The sequence below is a fragment of the Heterodontus francisci genome, chromosome 30, assembly GCF_036365525.1.
Source record: "Heterodontus francisci isolate sHetFra1 chromosome 30, sHetFra1.hap1, whole genome shotgun sequence".
NCBI lineage: Eukaryota > Metazoa > Chordata > Chondrichthyes > Heterodontiformes > Heterodontidae > Heterodontus > Heterodontus francisci.
Window position 1 is genome coordinate 35,321,703 of NC_090400.1, and position 15,388 is coordinate 35,337,090.

Here is a 15,388-nt window from a genome sequence, read left to right on the forward strand (position 1 = left end):
CCTATCTATATCAGTCTGCAACTTATGTCCTCTTCATAACATACTTTCCTACCTATCTTTGTGTCATCTGAAAATTTAGCTACCATGCCATCGCTCCCCTCATCTAAGCCCCAGCACAGACCCCTGAGGGACTCCACTCGTCACATCCTGCCAATCAGAAAAGGACCCATTTATGCATACTCTCTGTTTTCTGCCAGCCAGCCAATCTTCTGTCCATGATAATATGTTACCCCCCTAGACCATGAGCTCCTATTTTGCACAATATCCTTGTATGTGGCACCTTGTCAAATGCCTTCTGGAACTCCAAGTACAGTATGTCAACAGGCTCCCCTTTATCCACAGCGCATGTTACTCCTTCAGAGAACTCCAACAAATTGGTTAAACATGATTTCCCTTTCACAAAACCATGCTGACTATTCCCAACTACCTTGAGTTTTTCTAAGTGCCCAGCTATAGCCTCCTTAATGATCGATTCTAACACATTCCCCACGACAGACGTCAAGCTAACTAGCCTATAGTTATCTGTTTTCTGCCTCCTCCCACTTCTTGAATAGACAGGTTATATTTGCTACTTTCCATTCTGATGGGATCTTTCCAGAATCTAGCGAATTTTGAAAAATTAACACCAACATATCTACTATCTCATTAGCCACTTCTCTTAAGACCCTCGCATGAATCCCATCAGGACCCAGGGACTTGTCACCTGCAGCTCCATCAGTTTGCTCAGTACTGCTTCCCTGGTGATTGTAATTTCACCAAGTTCCTCTCTTCCTTCCACCTCCTGATTTACAGCTATTACTGGAATGTTTTTTGTATCCTCTATAGTGAAGACAGAAGCAAAATATTTGTTCATTTCATCTGCCATTTTCTTATTATCTACTATTAACTTCCCATTCTCACTCTATAGAGGACCAACATTTACTTTACTTACTCTATTCCTTTTTAAATACCTGTAGAAACTCTTGCTATCAGTTTTTACATTTCTAGCTATCTTCCTCTCATACTCTAATTTCTTTCTCCTGATTAACCTTTTAGTCATTCTCTGCCATTCTTTATATTCTGACCAATCATCTGACCTGTCACTCATCTTGGCGCAATTATATGCTTTGTCGCAATAATTCATTATTCCTGTACTCCAATCCCCTTGCAATAAAGGCCAACATGCCATTTGACTTCCTAATTGCATGTTAACCTTCTGTGTTCTTTGTACAAGCACACCCAAGTCTCTTTGAACATCAACACTTACAAGTTTCACACCTTTAAAAATATACTCTGCTTTTCTATTCTTACACCCAAAGTGCACAACTTCACACTTCTCTACATTATACTCCATCTGCCATCTTGTTGCCCACTCACTAACCTGTCTATATCTCTTTGCAGCCTGTCCGTGTCCTCCCCACAGCTTACCTTTCCATCCTCTCTGTCTCTTCATCTAAATCATTAATATAGGTTATTAAATATCTGAGGCCCCAGCACTGATCCTTGTGGCACTCAACTATTTATTGCCTGCCAACTTGAAAATGCCCCGTTTATGCCCACTCATTGCTTCCTGTCTGTTAACAAATCATCTATCCATTTTATCCACTCTCAGATTGGTACAATAGATCCCATGGCAGACTTCAAGGGAAGAGTAGGGAGCTGCCTTCACCAATGAAACACTACCGCTAACAAGCAATAATCTGGTCCTTTGTACTTTTACTGTTTGTGGGACTTTGCTGCATGCAAATTAGCCTATTTAACAAGTGACTGCACTTAAAAAGTAATTTATTAGTTGTAAAGTGCAGTGAGACACCTGGAGATGTGAAAGACATAAATGTAAATTCATTGTTTCTTTCTGAAAAGAATGCATAATTCTGCGCAATTAGGAATGTGGCATGAGAAACAGAATTTTTTTGCTCAAGACACATTATAAAAGACAAAATGGCTAGACACCTGCAATAAGTTGACAATCTTCAAACAGTACCTTCTTTGGCTTTGCATGAATGTTTTTACATACAAGTAGATGCATGTCTTAGGGAGGTTCAAGCTAGTTTCACTAGTGGGACGTGATTTATTGATTAGATCTGCTCAATGTGGTAATAATGCCTGGTGTCACAGCAGGTGAAGAGGTGACTAAGGTAGTGGACAGGGTGTTATTTATATGGACTTCCAGAAGGCATTTGATAAAGTCCCACATAAGAGACTGTTAACTAAGGTAGAAGCCCATGGAGTTGAGGGTAAATTATTGACATGGTTAAAAAGTTGGTTGAGTGGTAGGCGTCAGAGAGTGAGGTAAGTACTCCGATTGGCAGGATGTAACTAGTGGTGTCCCGCAGGGATCTGTGTTGGGGCCTCAATTATTCACATTATTCATTAACGACTTGGATGATGGCATAGTAAGTCATATATCCAAATTTGCTGATGATACAAAGTTAGTCGGCATTGTAGACAGTCTAGATGATAGCATAAAATTGCAAAGAGATATTGACAGACTAGGTAAGTGGGCAAAAATATGGCAGATGAATTTCAATGCGGACAAGTGTGAGGTTATCCATTTTGGACCAAAAAAGGATAGAGCAGGGTACTTTCTAAATGGGAAGAGGTTAAGTACAGTGGATGTCCAAAGAGACTTGGGGGTTCAGATGCATAGATCTTTAAAATGCCACGAGCAAGTTCAGAAAATAATCAAAAAGGCTAATGGAATGCTAGCCTTTATATCTAGAGGATTGGAGTATAAAGACACAGAGGTTATGCTGCAGCTGTACAAAACCCTGGTTAGACCCCACTTGGAGTACTGTGAGCAGTTCTGGGCACCACACCTTAGGAAGGATATATTGGCCTTGGAGGGAGTGCAACGTAAGTTTACAAGAATGATACCTGGACTACAGGGGTTAAGTTACGAGGAGAGATTACACAAATTAGGCCTGTTTTCGCTAGAATTTAGAAGGTTAAGGGGTGATCTGATTGAAGTCTTCAAGATATTAACAGGAAAAGACAGGCTAGATAAAGATAAACTATTTCTACTGGTTGGAGATTCTAAAACTAGGGAGCATAGTCTAAAAATTAGGACCAGACCGTTCAGGACAGATGTTAGGCAGCATTTCTTCACGCAAAGGGTGGTAGAGGTTTGGAACTCTCTCCCACAAACAACAGTTGAAGCTCGAACAGTTGTTAATTTTAAATCTGAGATAGATAGATTTTTGTTAAGCAAAGATATTAAGGGATATGGGCCAAAGGCAGGTATATGGAGTTAGGCCGCAGATCAGCCAGGATCTCATTGAATGTCGGGACAGACTCGAGGGGCTGAATAGCCTACTCCTGTTTCTATCTTCCTATGTTCCAATGTAGCACAAAACAATCAATTAACTGTCAGAAATGCTGGAAATACTCAGCAGGTTTGGCAGCATCTGTGGAGAGAGAAGTAAATGTTTCAAGTCTGTGACCTTTCAACAGAACTGTTGAGTTACAAGCAATCTCCCTCAAGAGTTGATGGCAGACTGAGTCAAACTCTGATATGTACAGATGACTTGACCATAGCAGCATTTTCCCCAAAGGAACTGGAGTTATTAATGGATGTCCTGGAAGACGACTCTCAGTTACAAAAATTTCATCAGTACATCAAAAGCCTCGATGTTTTATGAATACACTGATGCAGTGCCCTCCAAATATTGGCACCAGACATAATCTTCACACTAAAGATCAAAGATCATAATGATTTATGAACAGAGAAATGTGAAGAGCTGCCAATTCAAAACAACTTGCATTCCCACTGTGCCTTTCACACCCTCAGAGTTTACAAAGTGCTTTTCGGCCAATTAATTACTTAATGTGTAGCCACTATTGTAGGCAAGCACAGTGGCCAATTGTATGTAGCAAGGTCCCACAAGCAGCAAATGTGATAACTGCCCAGATAATTTGTTTTGGCATTGCTGATTGAAGGAGATATGTTGACAGGGATACCAGAAAACTCCTGCTCTTCTTCAAACTGTGTCATTGAATAGCCAGAAAACACATTTCATGTTAGCAATTTAGAGAATATCTTTAATGTACATACCAAGATCAGCTGCTGGAGAGCTGCTTCATAGATATTGCTTATTTAGGCATATCACATTACATGGTTAATGAATCTAAAATGTTACCTTCACAATTAGATTAGGCAAATTATTAGTCAGAATAAGCAACTTTCTGGAAGTTTGCATTGAAACAATGGCAGAAATACAAATCAATGCCAATTTTCAGCACAAAAGATTGGAGATATTCGCTTAAAAATGAATTTTTAAGCTACTCCTAAGTTTCCATGATCTTTTGCGTTGATTCCCTAAAATCAGTTCTGAGCCCCTCTACCACTCATTAAATAGTTCTTTGGAAGGGCCGGGGCGTGCACCAAAACCTGGGAGGAGCGAGTAGCCAAGGTACAGCACAAGCTGAGAATGTGGGGGCAGCGATCTCTCTCCACTATGGGTAAGAACCTGGTCATCAGGTGCGAGGCGCTCACGTTGTTGCTGTACGTGGCGCAGGTCTGGCCCATACCCCACCCCTGCGCTGTGGCGGTCACCTGAGCCATTTTCCGCTTCATCTGGGGATTCAAAATGGACCAGGTCCGGAGGGACACGATGTTCAAGCCTCTGGATAAGGGCGGGAAAAATGTACCTAACGTCGCCCTCATCCTGATGAGTACCTTCATGTGCGGCTGCATGAAGCTGTGTGTAGACCTCCAGTACGCAAACTCCAAGTGTCACTACTTGCTGAGGTTCTATCTGTCCCCGGTGTTGCGAAGGATGGGCCTGGTCACATTGCCGTGGAACGCTCCATCCAGTTGGACTGTGCCGTACCACCTATCCTTCGTGGAAAGGTTTCTGCGGAAAAACACCTTTGACCACCGAACCATCAGGCAGTGGTCTGCACAGAATGTCCTCTAGGCCCTATGGGAAAAGAAGATGGTGGATCCTGTTAGATGGTTCCCCGAGCAGACTGCCAAAGTCACTTGGCGGAATGCCTCATCACCAGAACTTTCAAACAAGCACCAAGATGTAGCTTGGCTGGTGGTGAGAAGAGCCCTCCCCGTCAGATCCTTCCTGCACGCCCGAAGTCTCACCCCCTCCACACAATGCCCTCGAGGTGGCTGTGGTGGGGAAGAGACGGTTGCCCTCCTCCTTCTGGAATGTCTGTTTGCAAAGCAGGTGTGGAAAGAGATGCAGTGGTTTTTGTCGAGGTTCATCCCAAGCAGCTCTGTAACACAGGAGTCTGTGCTCTACGGGCTGTTCCCAGGGGCGCACACCGAGATAAACATCAACTGCTGCTGGAGGACTATCAATTCAGTGAAAGACGCCCTTTGGTCTGCCCGAAACCTGCTGGTCTTCCAGCATAAAGAGTTGTCCATGACCGAATGTTGCAGACTGGCACATTCCAAGGTCCAGGACTACGTGCTGAGGGACGCACTAAAGCTTGGGGCAGCCGCAGCAAAGGCTCAATGGGGAAAGACCACAGTGTAAGGTCTCCCCACCAAGCTGAACTGAGGGGCTGGATCCATGGAAAACCCCTCGAACTGTATCGGGAAAATTTTCGTTAGCTGTAAAATGTATATGGCATGAAAAATGAAACGTTGTGAGGCAACTCACTCCTGCATTGAAGGAAACTGACCTCCTTTGCACTGTTTGTAATTTTTGACTCGGTGCTGTTTAGAACTGTTTTGTCATGTATTTTTTTTTTACAGATTTTTATGAATAAAGTATATTTTGGAAATAAAAAAAAATAGCTCTGTCCAACCATCAGAAGAGCAGTTCACGCAAATTTCCTGTATTTATGCTAGATTTTGCGGGTGTAGATTTAATCCAAAATCTTTACATGAAGCAGGGGTCCAAAGTCACTATTAATTTACAAAATACAAAACCTTCCATGATTGCAATTTCTTGAACATGCTGTGCCTGATATACATGAATCGTGGTTTCATGGCTTCAAACTTTAATTTTCATAAAGGACTTAAAAGAGAAATAATCCGTAAGTTATGTGCTTTCCTTTGGCCCTGATTGTTTACACTGATTTCTGTTTGTTTACACTGTTTTTGACATTCCTGATGAATGAGACTGGCAGATCCAGGGAATAAATTATATGATGCTGCCACAAATGAGAATTTGTTTATGCCTCTATGCTGGCCACAGAAGACAGAAGCAAGAAATAAGCCATTTGTCAAAGTAGATGATCTTAAGTACAGTTTAATACTTCTGAATCATTCTGTAAACATTGGACTTAAAAGCTAATTTCTCTTTTCAACAACTATTTTTACAGAAATGCGGAAGGAGTTGTACAATGAATGGAATGCTCTATAGCTGCAACAAATGTTAACATGTGACACGATTAAGCCTGAGACTGCTGTCACCTCACAACCATCCAGCAACGCAGCTAATAACAGATTTGAGAAAGTTAGAACTGAGGAATGGTCAAGGTCAGGATTCAAGTGTTCAGTCCTTTGGTTTGGAATCTAAAAAGTCCCTGATCACAGAATCACAGAATAATACAGTGCAGAAGCGGCCCTTCATCCCATCGAGTCTGCACCGATGCATTAATGACACCTGACCTGTCTACCTAATCCCATTTGCCAGCACTTGAATGTTATGATGTGCCAAGTGCTCATCCAGGTACATTTTAAAGGATGTAAGGCAACCCGCCTCTACCACCCTCCCAGGCAGTGCATTCCAGACCGTCACCACCCTCTGGGTAAAAAAGTTCTTCCTCAAATCCCCCTTAAACCTCCTGCCCCTCACCTTAAACTTGTGTCCCCTCGTAACTGACCCTTCAACTAAGGGGAACAGCTGCTCCCTATCCACCCTGTCCATGCCCCTCATAACCTTGTATACCTCGATCAGGTCACCCCTCAGTCTTCTCTGCTCCAGCAAAAACAACCCAAGCCTATCCAATCTCTCTTCATAGCTTAAACGTTCCATCCCAGGCAACATCCTGGTGAATCGCCTCTGCACCCCCTCCAGTGCAATCACATCCTTCCTATAATGTGGCGACCAGAATTGCACACAGTACTCCAGCTGTGGCCTTACCAAAGTTCTATACAACTCCAACTTGACCTTCCTGCTTTTGTAATCTATGCCTCGATTGATAAAGGCAAGTGTCCCATATGCCTTTTTCACCACCCTATTAACCTACCCTTCTGTCTTCAGAGATCTATGGACAAACATGCCAAGGTCCCTTTGTTCCTCGGAACCTCCCAGTGTTAGGCCATACATTGAATACTTCCGTGTCACGTTACTCCTTCCAAAGTGTATCACCTCACACTTTTCAGGGTTAAGTTCCATCTGCCACTTTTCTGCCCATTTGACCATCCCGTCTATATCTTCCTGTAACCCAAGACACTCAACCTCACTGTTAACCACTCGGCCAATCTTTGTGTCAATTTACAGGGAGGTGGGAAGTGAGTGGAGCTAACTTTTAGTGGCCGGGAAACCCAAAAATGAGAAACGTGGAGGTCCTCCCGAATTTCATGGCAGAAACGTATTTGTTTTTTTACCCCCATTTCCTGCTGGGCAGAGGGCCAGGTTGAGAGGCTAGCCAGCTGTCAGGTGTGAAGGCCTGTGGTAGAAGGCCACAGCCAGGGCCTGGAGAGGTGAGAGGGAGGGAGAGACCACTTTGGAGGAGGGTGGTGTAGAAAGGAGACTGAGGGGCGGGGGAGATCACAGGAGGGGAGATTACAGGGTGGGTGGCTGAAATTTGGATTCCAGAAAGGCTGAAGTGCCAATCGCATGGGAAGAGAGGCAAATTATGGCAGGTAAGCTTGGGGGACTGACCCACAAGCAGTGCTAGGAAAGTACTTTCCTACAGAATCCAACAAGCCTCACCTCCCCTTAGCTACTGGCTTCCCCAAGCCCTGGGAAATCTGGCCTGCAGCTGTTAAATCCACATAGTGGCTAATATCTGAGGTACACAGCCTCATTTAAAAATTATAATTTCTGACCCGCCTCTCAGGAGCAGGTTACTCACCTGACCCCCAACCTGGAGAAGCACACTCACAGCAGCTTGGGCTTGGGTTTCCCTTTTCTAAGAATTTAACATTCTCCTCCCCTCTCTCTCACCTGTCCAGGGGGAGGTTAAAATTTTCTTCAATGCTCTTCTTTTAGGACAGTCAGGCTTTCCCCCATCTATTTTTTTTGAATACACATTAGTTATGACAGGTCTTATTTCAGTAGTTCAAGTGTTAAGAGACAAGTGATATGTGCAACAACCGATCCAAAAGATAAATACAGTCTAGACAGAGCAAACCATGAATACTGCTTTTATAACACTTAACACCAAAGTGATTGAACCTATAAAAGATCAACTCTGCTTAAGTGAATAGGAATTGAAAATCGCGATCTCTTTTTCTACCTGCACCCCACGAACTATATTTCATTCAGATTAAAGATTAAAATTACAGCTGGAAACAATTCATATTTTAGAATCTTTCCCATTTAAGGAAATTATGCTGCAGGTTTTTAATGTTCCATCAAATTCCTGGTTAGTGAATAATCCCGATAAGCAGGCACAATTATGTTGAAAAAGTATTTACATTGAGTTGACAGGTCATAAAATATCTGGATCAAAATGTTCACTGAGGCACAATATAACTTTTCAGGCTGAATGTAGGTATAAACAATGTACTGCATATTTAGATGAGTAACTGCAACAAACAGACTTTCATTTATACCACACCTATCATGTTCTCAGGACATCCCAATGTAAAGGCCAGCTCAGGTCTGCAAATGAGACCCGAGCCGAACCCGACAGAACCACATCTGACCCTGAGCCCGACCCAGCCCAAGTCCTTCCATTTTTTTCCTGCGCCCGACACAACCTGACCATCAGTTAACTTACCTTCCATTTTTCACTTTTGTCCTTACCTGCACAAGCTTAAAATAACTGTAGCAAAACCACCTTTAAAGTCCAAAAAGTAAATTAACATTAAAGTCACTTACCTGAGATAGAGCGTGTCCGATGTGGCCGGACCCGAGCCCGAATGCCGGACTCGGAAGTGCAGCCCGACCCGAACCGAACTCGACACATGTTGTCGGGTCCAGTCGGGTAGCAGGCCTTTATCCCAAAGTACTTTACAGCTAATGAATTAGTATTGATGTGCAGTCATTGTTTGCATGCAGCATGGTCCAAAAACAACAATTAAATATATGACTACTTATTTTCTTTTGGCTGTGTTGTTGAATGATAAACATTGACCAGGACACCCTGCTCTTTTCTGAAGTGTTATAGGATCTTTTGCATCCATCTGAACAGGCAGATGGGGTCTCGTTTTAGAGTCATAGAGAGAGATACAGCACTGAAACAGGCCCTTCAGCCCACCGAGTCTGTGCCGACCATCAACCACCCATTTATACTAATGCTACATTAATCCCATATTCCCTACCACATCCCCACAATTCTCCCACCACCTACCTACACTAGGGGCAATTTACAATAGCCAATTTACCTATCAACCTGTAAGTCTTTGGCTGTGGGAGGAAACCAGAGCACCCGACGGAAACCCATGCAGTCACAGGGAGAACTTGCAAACTCCACACAGGCAGTACCCAGAACTGAACCTGGGTTGCTGGAGCCGTAAAGATGGCACCTCAAACAATGCACTAATCCCTTAGTCCTGCACTGAAGCATCAGCCAAGATAATGGGGCGAGATTTTATCTCACTCAAAACCCATCCTCTTGCACAGTTAAAACCAGGCTCCTAATATGTATTCAAATCCCCAGAGTGGGACTCAGAGGCAAGAGTGCAAACACTGAGCAAAGCTGCCACTTAAACCCTAATTTGAACTCAGGGTGCGAATTGATGAGGTGGCGTATCAAGTGGCCGTCGAACCCCATGATGCCAATGGTGTTAGGACTGGGCAGTGTTAACTCTTGGGCCTCATTTTAATATGATTGACAGGCTGCCCTCCAGATCACCTTGTGAATCAGGCAGCCCAATCACATGACACACAATATTTCTGTAACTTCTGAGACCTGCTTAAAATGGGGATGTTTCTCTTAAATAAAAACAGAAAGTGCTGGAAATACCCAGCAGGTCTGGCAGCTGAGTGTTTACGGAACTTTCTGTTTTTATTTCCGATTTCCAGTATCCGCAGTATTTTGCTTTAATGCCTCTGTTAAAGCAAGGTTCTCTTCCCCGATTGTACTTTTCATTGGATAAGTCTGGAAGCAGCATTGGGGAAGGTGAGACTACTGGCTTATCTCAGTAGGGTGTCTGCATGTTAGTTCTATGTCTTCATTCAGTGCAGAAAATATGCAGCAAGCTTCACGACTCCAAGCTTCATTTTTAAAAGCCTGCAAATCACAAGCTTCTATCTTCCGTCCTAACTTTTGGCTCTTTTCTCTTTCATCTAGCTCCTTCTCAGCAACAAAAGGCTCCTGCACAGCAATATCATTTGAAGGAGGAAAATTGGTGTAAATTCCGATCCAGTCTTCCCACTGGTCTGAATATTAACCTGCTGCTTTTACTGGGTGAGCAGAACACCCACTAGAAGGCTGCAGGGTCCTTCTTTACAGATACAGATGGGGCTCAGATTAACATCAATGGGACCTGAGTGCAATTTGAACTCCAGGCCTGTGTGGAAATGCCCTTGTAGCTTTCCTGCTGTCAAGAAAAGAAGCCCGGGCCAGAAGAGTCCCAGAAAGGTAGGTTTCATTTTAAAAAAAATTTTCTGGGCCAAGAGCGGAAGTGTTCCTCCATTCCCTACAATGAAACTTTGGGTCTCTCCTGCACTGGACTTCCTGCATCCTCCAATCAGCTGGCCTCCCATTGCAACTACTTACCTTCATACTGGGAACCATTCCTTCAAAACCTTGATGGTGGCCTCCCACTGCTGAAAATTCCCCTCCAGCTCACCAACTGGCTAGTGCTTCCTGCTTGTTTCAGGCATAGACAAACGACAAGCATGCAAATCAGGCCCAGGTGCTTGAATCTCCCACACCGCACCCTGCAGGAGCTGGATGGTTTCCTGTCTGCCATTGCTGCACTAATAACTCCCTTCAGTTTGAAACTTTTGCCCCAGCCCATCCTGATGGGCCCACTGGATTCCACACCTGTTGAGAGCAAGATCTGCTGAAGGATCTAAATCAGTTGAGCTCTCAGAGGTCAATTGCCATTTGGATTGTGAACCCTGTAGTATAAGGATGTAAAGGGTTAATACAGAAGACAGTGAGAGAGACCCCTCCCACTATAAGAAGGATGTTGTCATGAAATAGGCTGAAGAAGAAGGAGCAGCACAGAGGATGCTAGTTTAGGTTGCTTGAGGAGTGTGTCGATAGTATAATGTAAATAATACACAGCTCGGAATTAACCTTTACCTGAGCCTGAGACTTTCTCTAGAACGCCCTGCAACACTACTAATACAACAACAGACATCACTTTCAGTTGTTTGGCAGCTGTGCCTGTTTCTTGCTGGCACACTTTCAATTGGACATATGCTGGGTGGAGTTGATGGAATTTATTGGGGAAGCCTGATAACAGAATGGAGGGAGGATGGGTTGAAGAAGTACCTGCTTCCTCTCCATTAATGTATAAGAATGTGACCAGAAAAGAGTAGAAATGACTTCTGTGCCCTGCCACCCAATATTGCTGATGTTATGTTGGAATTTCTAGGCTAGTTTCTTTCCATATCTGCAATATACTAATTCTTGACCTCCCCATTTGTTAGCTATTATTGAAATATTTTACGCTAAGTGTAATTGCCATCTTTTCACTATTGCTAATCAGTATTTCCTCTCCTTTAACACTTAAACACAAATTTAATACCTAACTGCTGCTGGTTCTTATGAACCTTTCTTTGTTCTCACCTTCACATTTCGGTGTTCTCATGCTTTCACACCTCATCATTGAATCTAATAGACAGTTCAGTGCTGAGAAGCTGAGAATGCTGTCAGTGTAGCAGATGTGAAATTTCCCATTCAAATGTTAGCTCTGTGATCTTCTTTGTATCAAAAACGGCTGACCTGTTTGCACAGTCAGCTTCAAGCCAGCTTTAGACTGTATTACTAATTATAATTATGACTTCTATACAAGGGCTTCATAATGCAGTCATTTATGCTGATTGATAATACCTGGAAGCTTGAAATGTGCAGATAAGAATGAAGAATACTTGTTCTCCTTCCCTCTAAATTACAAATTGATGTGCAATTTATATGAGGAGCGAGATCTAGCAGGCAGATTTTCATCTTCACTAAGTCTGCATTTTTAAGTCTGTTCTTATATTTGTAAATAAGAATCCAACTAAAGAGGAACCAGCACAGTGATGTTTAGGCTGTTTGCCACCAATCAGCAGCTTCCTTAAAACAATATGGGCTGGATTTTTCGCCTCCAGTGGGGGCGGGAATGGAGGCAGGCGTACCCGGAATTTCACACCGCCGGCCTGCGTGCCAGTTCCCCAGCTCTATCTTGCCCTGGGCCATTTTCCCAGAGGCCGGATTGGGGGGGGGGGGGGGGGGGGGGACTGCGGGGGGGAGGGTGGGTGGCAGGGCTACCTGCCTGCAAGTGGCGGGTAGCCAATTGAGTTGGTTAAGGGCTTATTAAGGCCTGTTGTTGGATTTTCCAGTTGACCTGCAGGTCCCCGCAGGCAGCGGTGGACAATACCACTGCTTGGTTGTGACCTCCCAGCAGCAGACCGGGGGCCAGCACTCTAAGCAAGCTTGGAGGCGCTCTCTGCAGCAGCTGCATGTCCCTCCCCCACCCCCAACAGTGGTAGCCCGGCTGTAAAGGCCTTTTCTTATTTCAAATTTGGAGACATGTCACCTCCATTTTGGGGCGCCCACTCCCTCACTTACCTGCTATTGCATCCTGCTTCCGCTTTCAAGCTGGAAGGCCTCCTATTGGTCCTCCGGCTTCGAGATCTGGACCGCTATCCCTAATTGGACGGCAAGCCCACCCTCTGGCCACTAATTGACAAATTCAGGGAAAATCATAGGTAAGTGACTGTTTCCCACACAGTCCGGGCTTCTGCTCCCCATTTGAACCTGACGGCGCGGTCCTGAAACCCACAGGAAAATCCAGCCCCATAAATGATGACTACAATCATGTTCCTTTATTAATATTTTGCACAATAACTTTGATAAATCCTCTTAACCACTGGGAATTTATCTTTGGAACACATATTCAGCAATTTGTTTTCAATGCATTAGGGCTTTCTTTGAAATGCCAACTTCATATATCAGATTATATATACACACAAGTGGTGCAGTTGCAATACCAAGGGGCATATTTTCTTGTGTTTAATAATTTTAGAAAGTAGTTGCGAATTTAAAGAGAGGTTCGCCCTTCATGCTTATTTCTTGTTAAAAATTAAGAAACAAGAAAATAAACCACAAGGAATCAGATAAGAGCAAAGACAAACAGGTAGAGACCCTCTGGTCCATCCAGCTTTGCCCACACAATTACAATGCTTTGTACATCACAATATATACACTCCACACCCCACCCAAAAGCCATGTGATATTTTGGGAGAGGCAAAAAAAAATGAAAACCCAGGCCAATTTGGGAAGCAAAATCTGGGAAATACCTCTGTGTGCCTCCTCTTAGGCGATCAAAATTAGTCCAGGAGAATATTGTCATCTGTTTGTTAGAACTGTTCTATAAAATGAGCAGCAGGTTTCTAATCTCCTCAACTCCTGGGGTTGAGTGTGGGGTGACATTATGGATCAGTGAGTTTAGTTCTTGCCAATATCCCACTAGGCTGGTCTTCCAGGGTCTTTGAGGACTGCCTCATTAAGTATTCATGTCGTGCTTCAGGCCCAGATTGGGCCTGTTCTTGGGAGCTTACTGTCAGAGGAAAACTGCGAAGTAATGCACTGCTGCAGCTACTATTTAAAGAGCTGCTTCGTTGTGCTGGGCAGGGAAGGAGACATGGCTGGCCATAGACACTGCCACCTTCAGATGGAGATGTTGATGCTGATAGAAGAAATGCAGAAAAAGAAGTATCACCATCTTTGGGATCGCAGACACCCTCCCAACATAGCAATCTACAGTCACTTCGGTGGCTGTGGTGGGGAAGAGATGGTTGCCCACCTCCTTCTGGAATGTGTCTTTGCAAAGCAGGTGTGGAAAGAGATGCAGTGGTTTTTGTCAAGGTTCATCCCAAGCAGCTCTGTAATGCAGGAGTCTGTGCTCTATGGGCTGTTCCCAGAGACGCACACTGAGATAAACATCACCTGCTGCTGGAGGACTATCAATTCGGTGAAAGACGCCCTTTGGTCTGCCCGAAACTTGCTGGTCTTCCAGCGCAAAGAGTTGTCCACCACCGAATGTTGCAGACTGGCACATTCCAAAGTCCAAGACTACGTGCTGAGGGACGCGCTAAAGCTTGGGGCAGCCGCAGCAAAGGCTCAATGGGGAAAGACCACTGTGTAAAATCCCCCCACCAAGCTGAACTGAGGGGCTGGAACCATGGAAAACCCCTCGAACAGTATCGGGAAAATTTTGGTGTGCTGTAAAATGTAAAAATGTATCTGGCATGACAAATGAAATGGAAGGGTTGTGAGGCAACTCATGACTGTATTGAAGGAAACTGATCGCCTTTGCACTATTGGTAATTTTTGACTTGGTGCTGTTTGAAACTGTTTGGTAATGTATTTTTTTACAGATTTTTATGAATAAAGTATATTTTGGAAATAAAAAAATCTACAATCACTTCAACAGGCAGTGGCTTCCAGAATAATTGCAGAGGACATGGAGGTGCTAGTGTTTAAAAACTGATGGGACTCTCCCAAGGTAAGACTACCCATTCATTCACCATATCAAATAGATAGGCAAATTATGCATTTCACACTTCATTGCTGCCACTTCAAACTAATTATTGTCACATAATCATTTGGAAGGCTGAGCCCACAAAGCAAATGACAACACAACCTACCTGCATGACGGGTTTACACACAAACTGAGATGCATGTGGATGCTAAGTTGTCACACTATGTACCTTTCAAACTTCCAGCATCTCAATATTATTTTTCTCCATACCAGATAAAGAAAATGCATAATTGGAGAGAGCAAACCTGAACAGCAGGATGTATTGCATATTTTTGACTCCTCATTCAATCTGAACAGCCCATGCCCTGGAGTGTGAAATCACAACTGTCTGGAATTTCTGCAGCATTCTTCCAAACTACCGCCAGAACATCCAAAGAAATCGCAAAAATGGCTAATAATTTTCCACTGAAGTTAAGGCGGCAAACCAGGAATGACCTGGCAGAAGCTCTTTCTCAACAACAGTGGGCCAGAGTGAAGGTGGAGGGTGCAGGTCAGGATTAGTATAGACTGTTGACTAGCCAATTTCCCTTCCTGGCCCCATGCTAGCTGACATTGTAACCGGTCCTAAGCTGCGTTTTGCACGAAACTGTGTGAATAAATTCTGTTGTTTGCCATGCCGTATTTCAT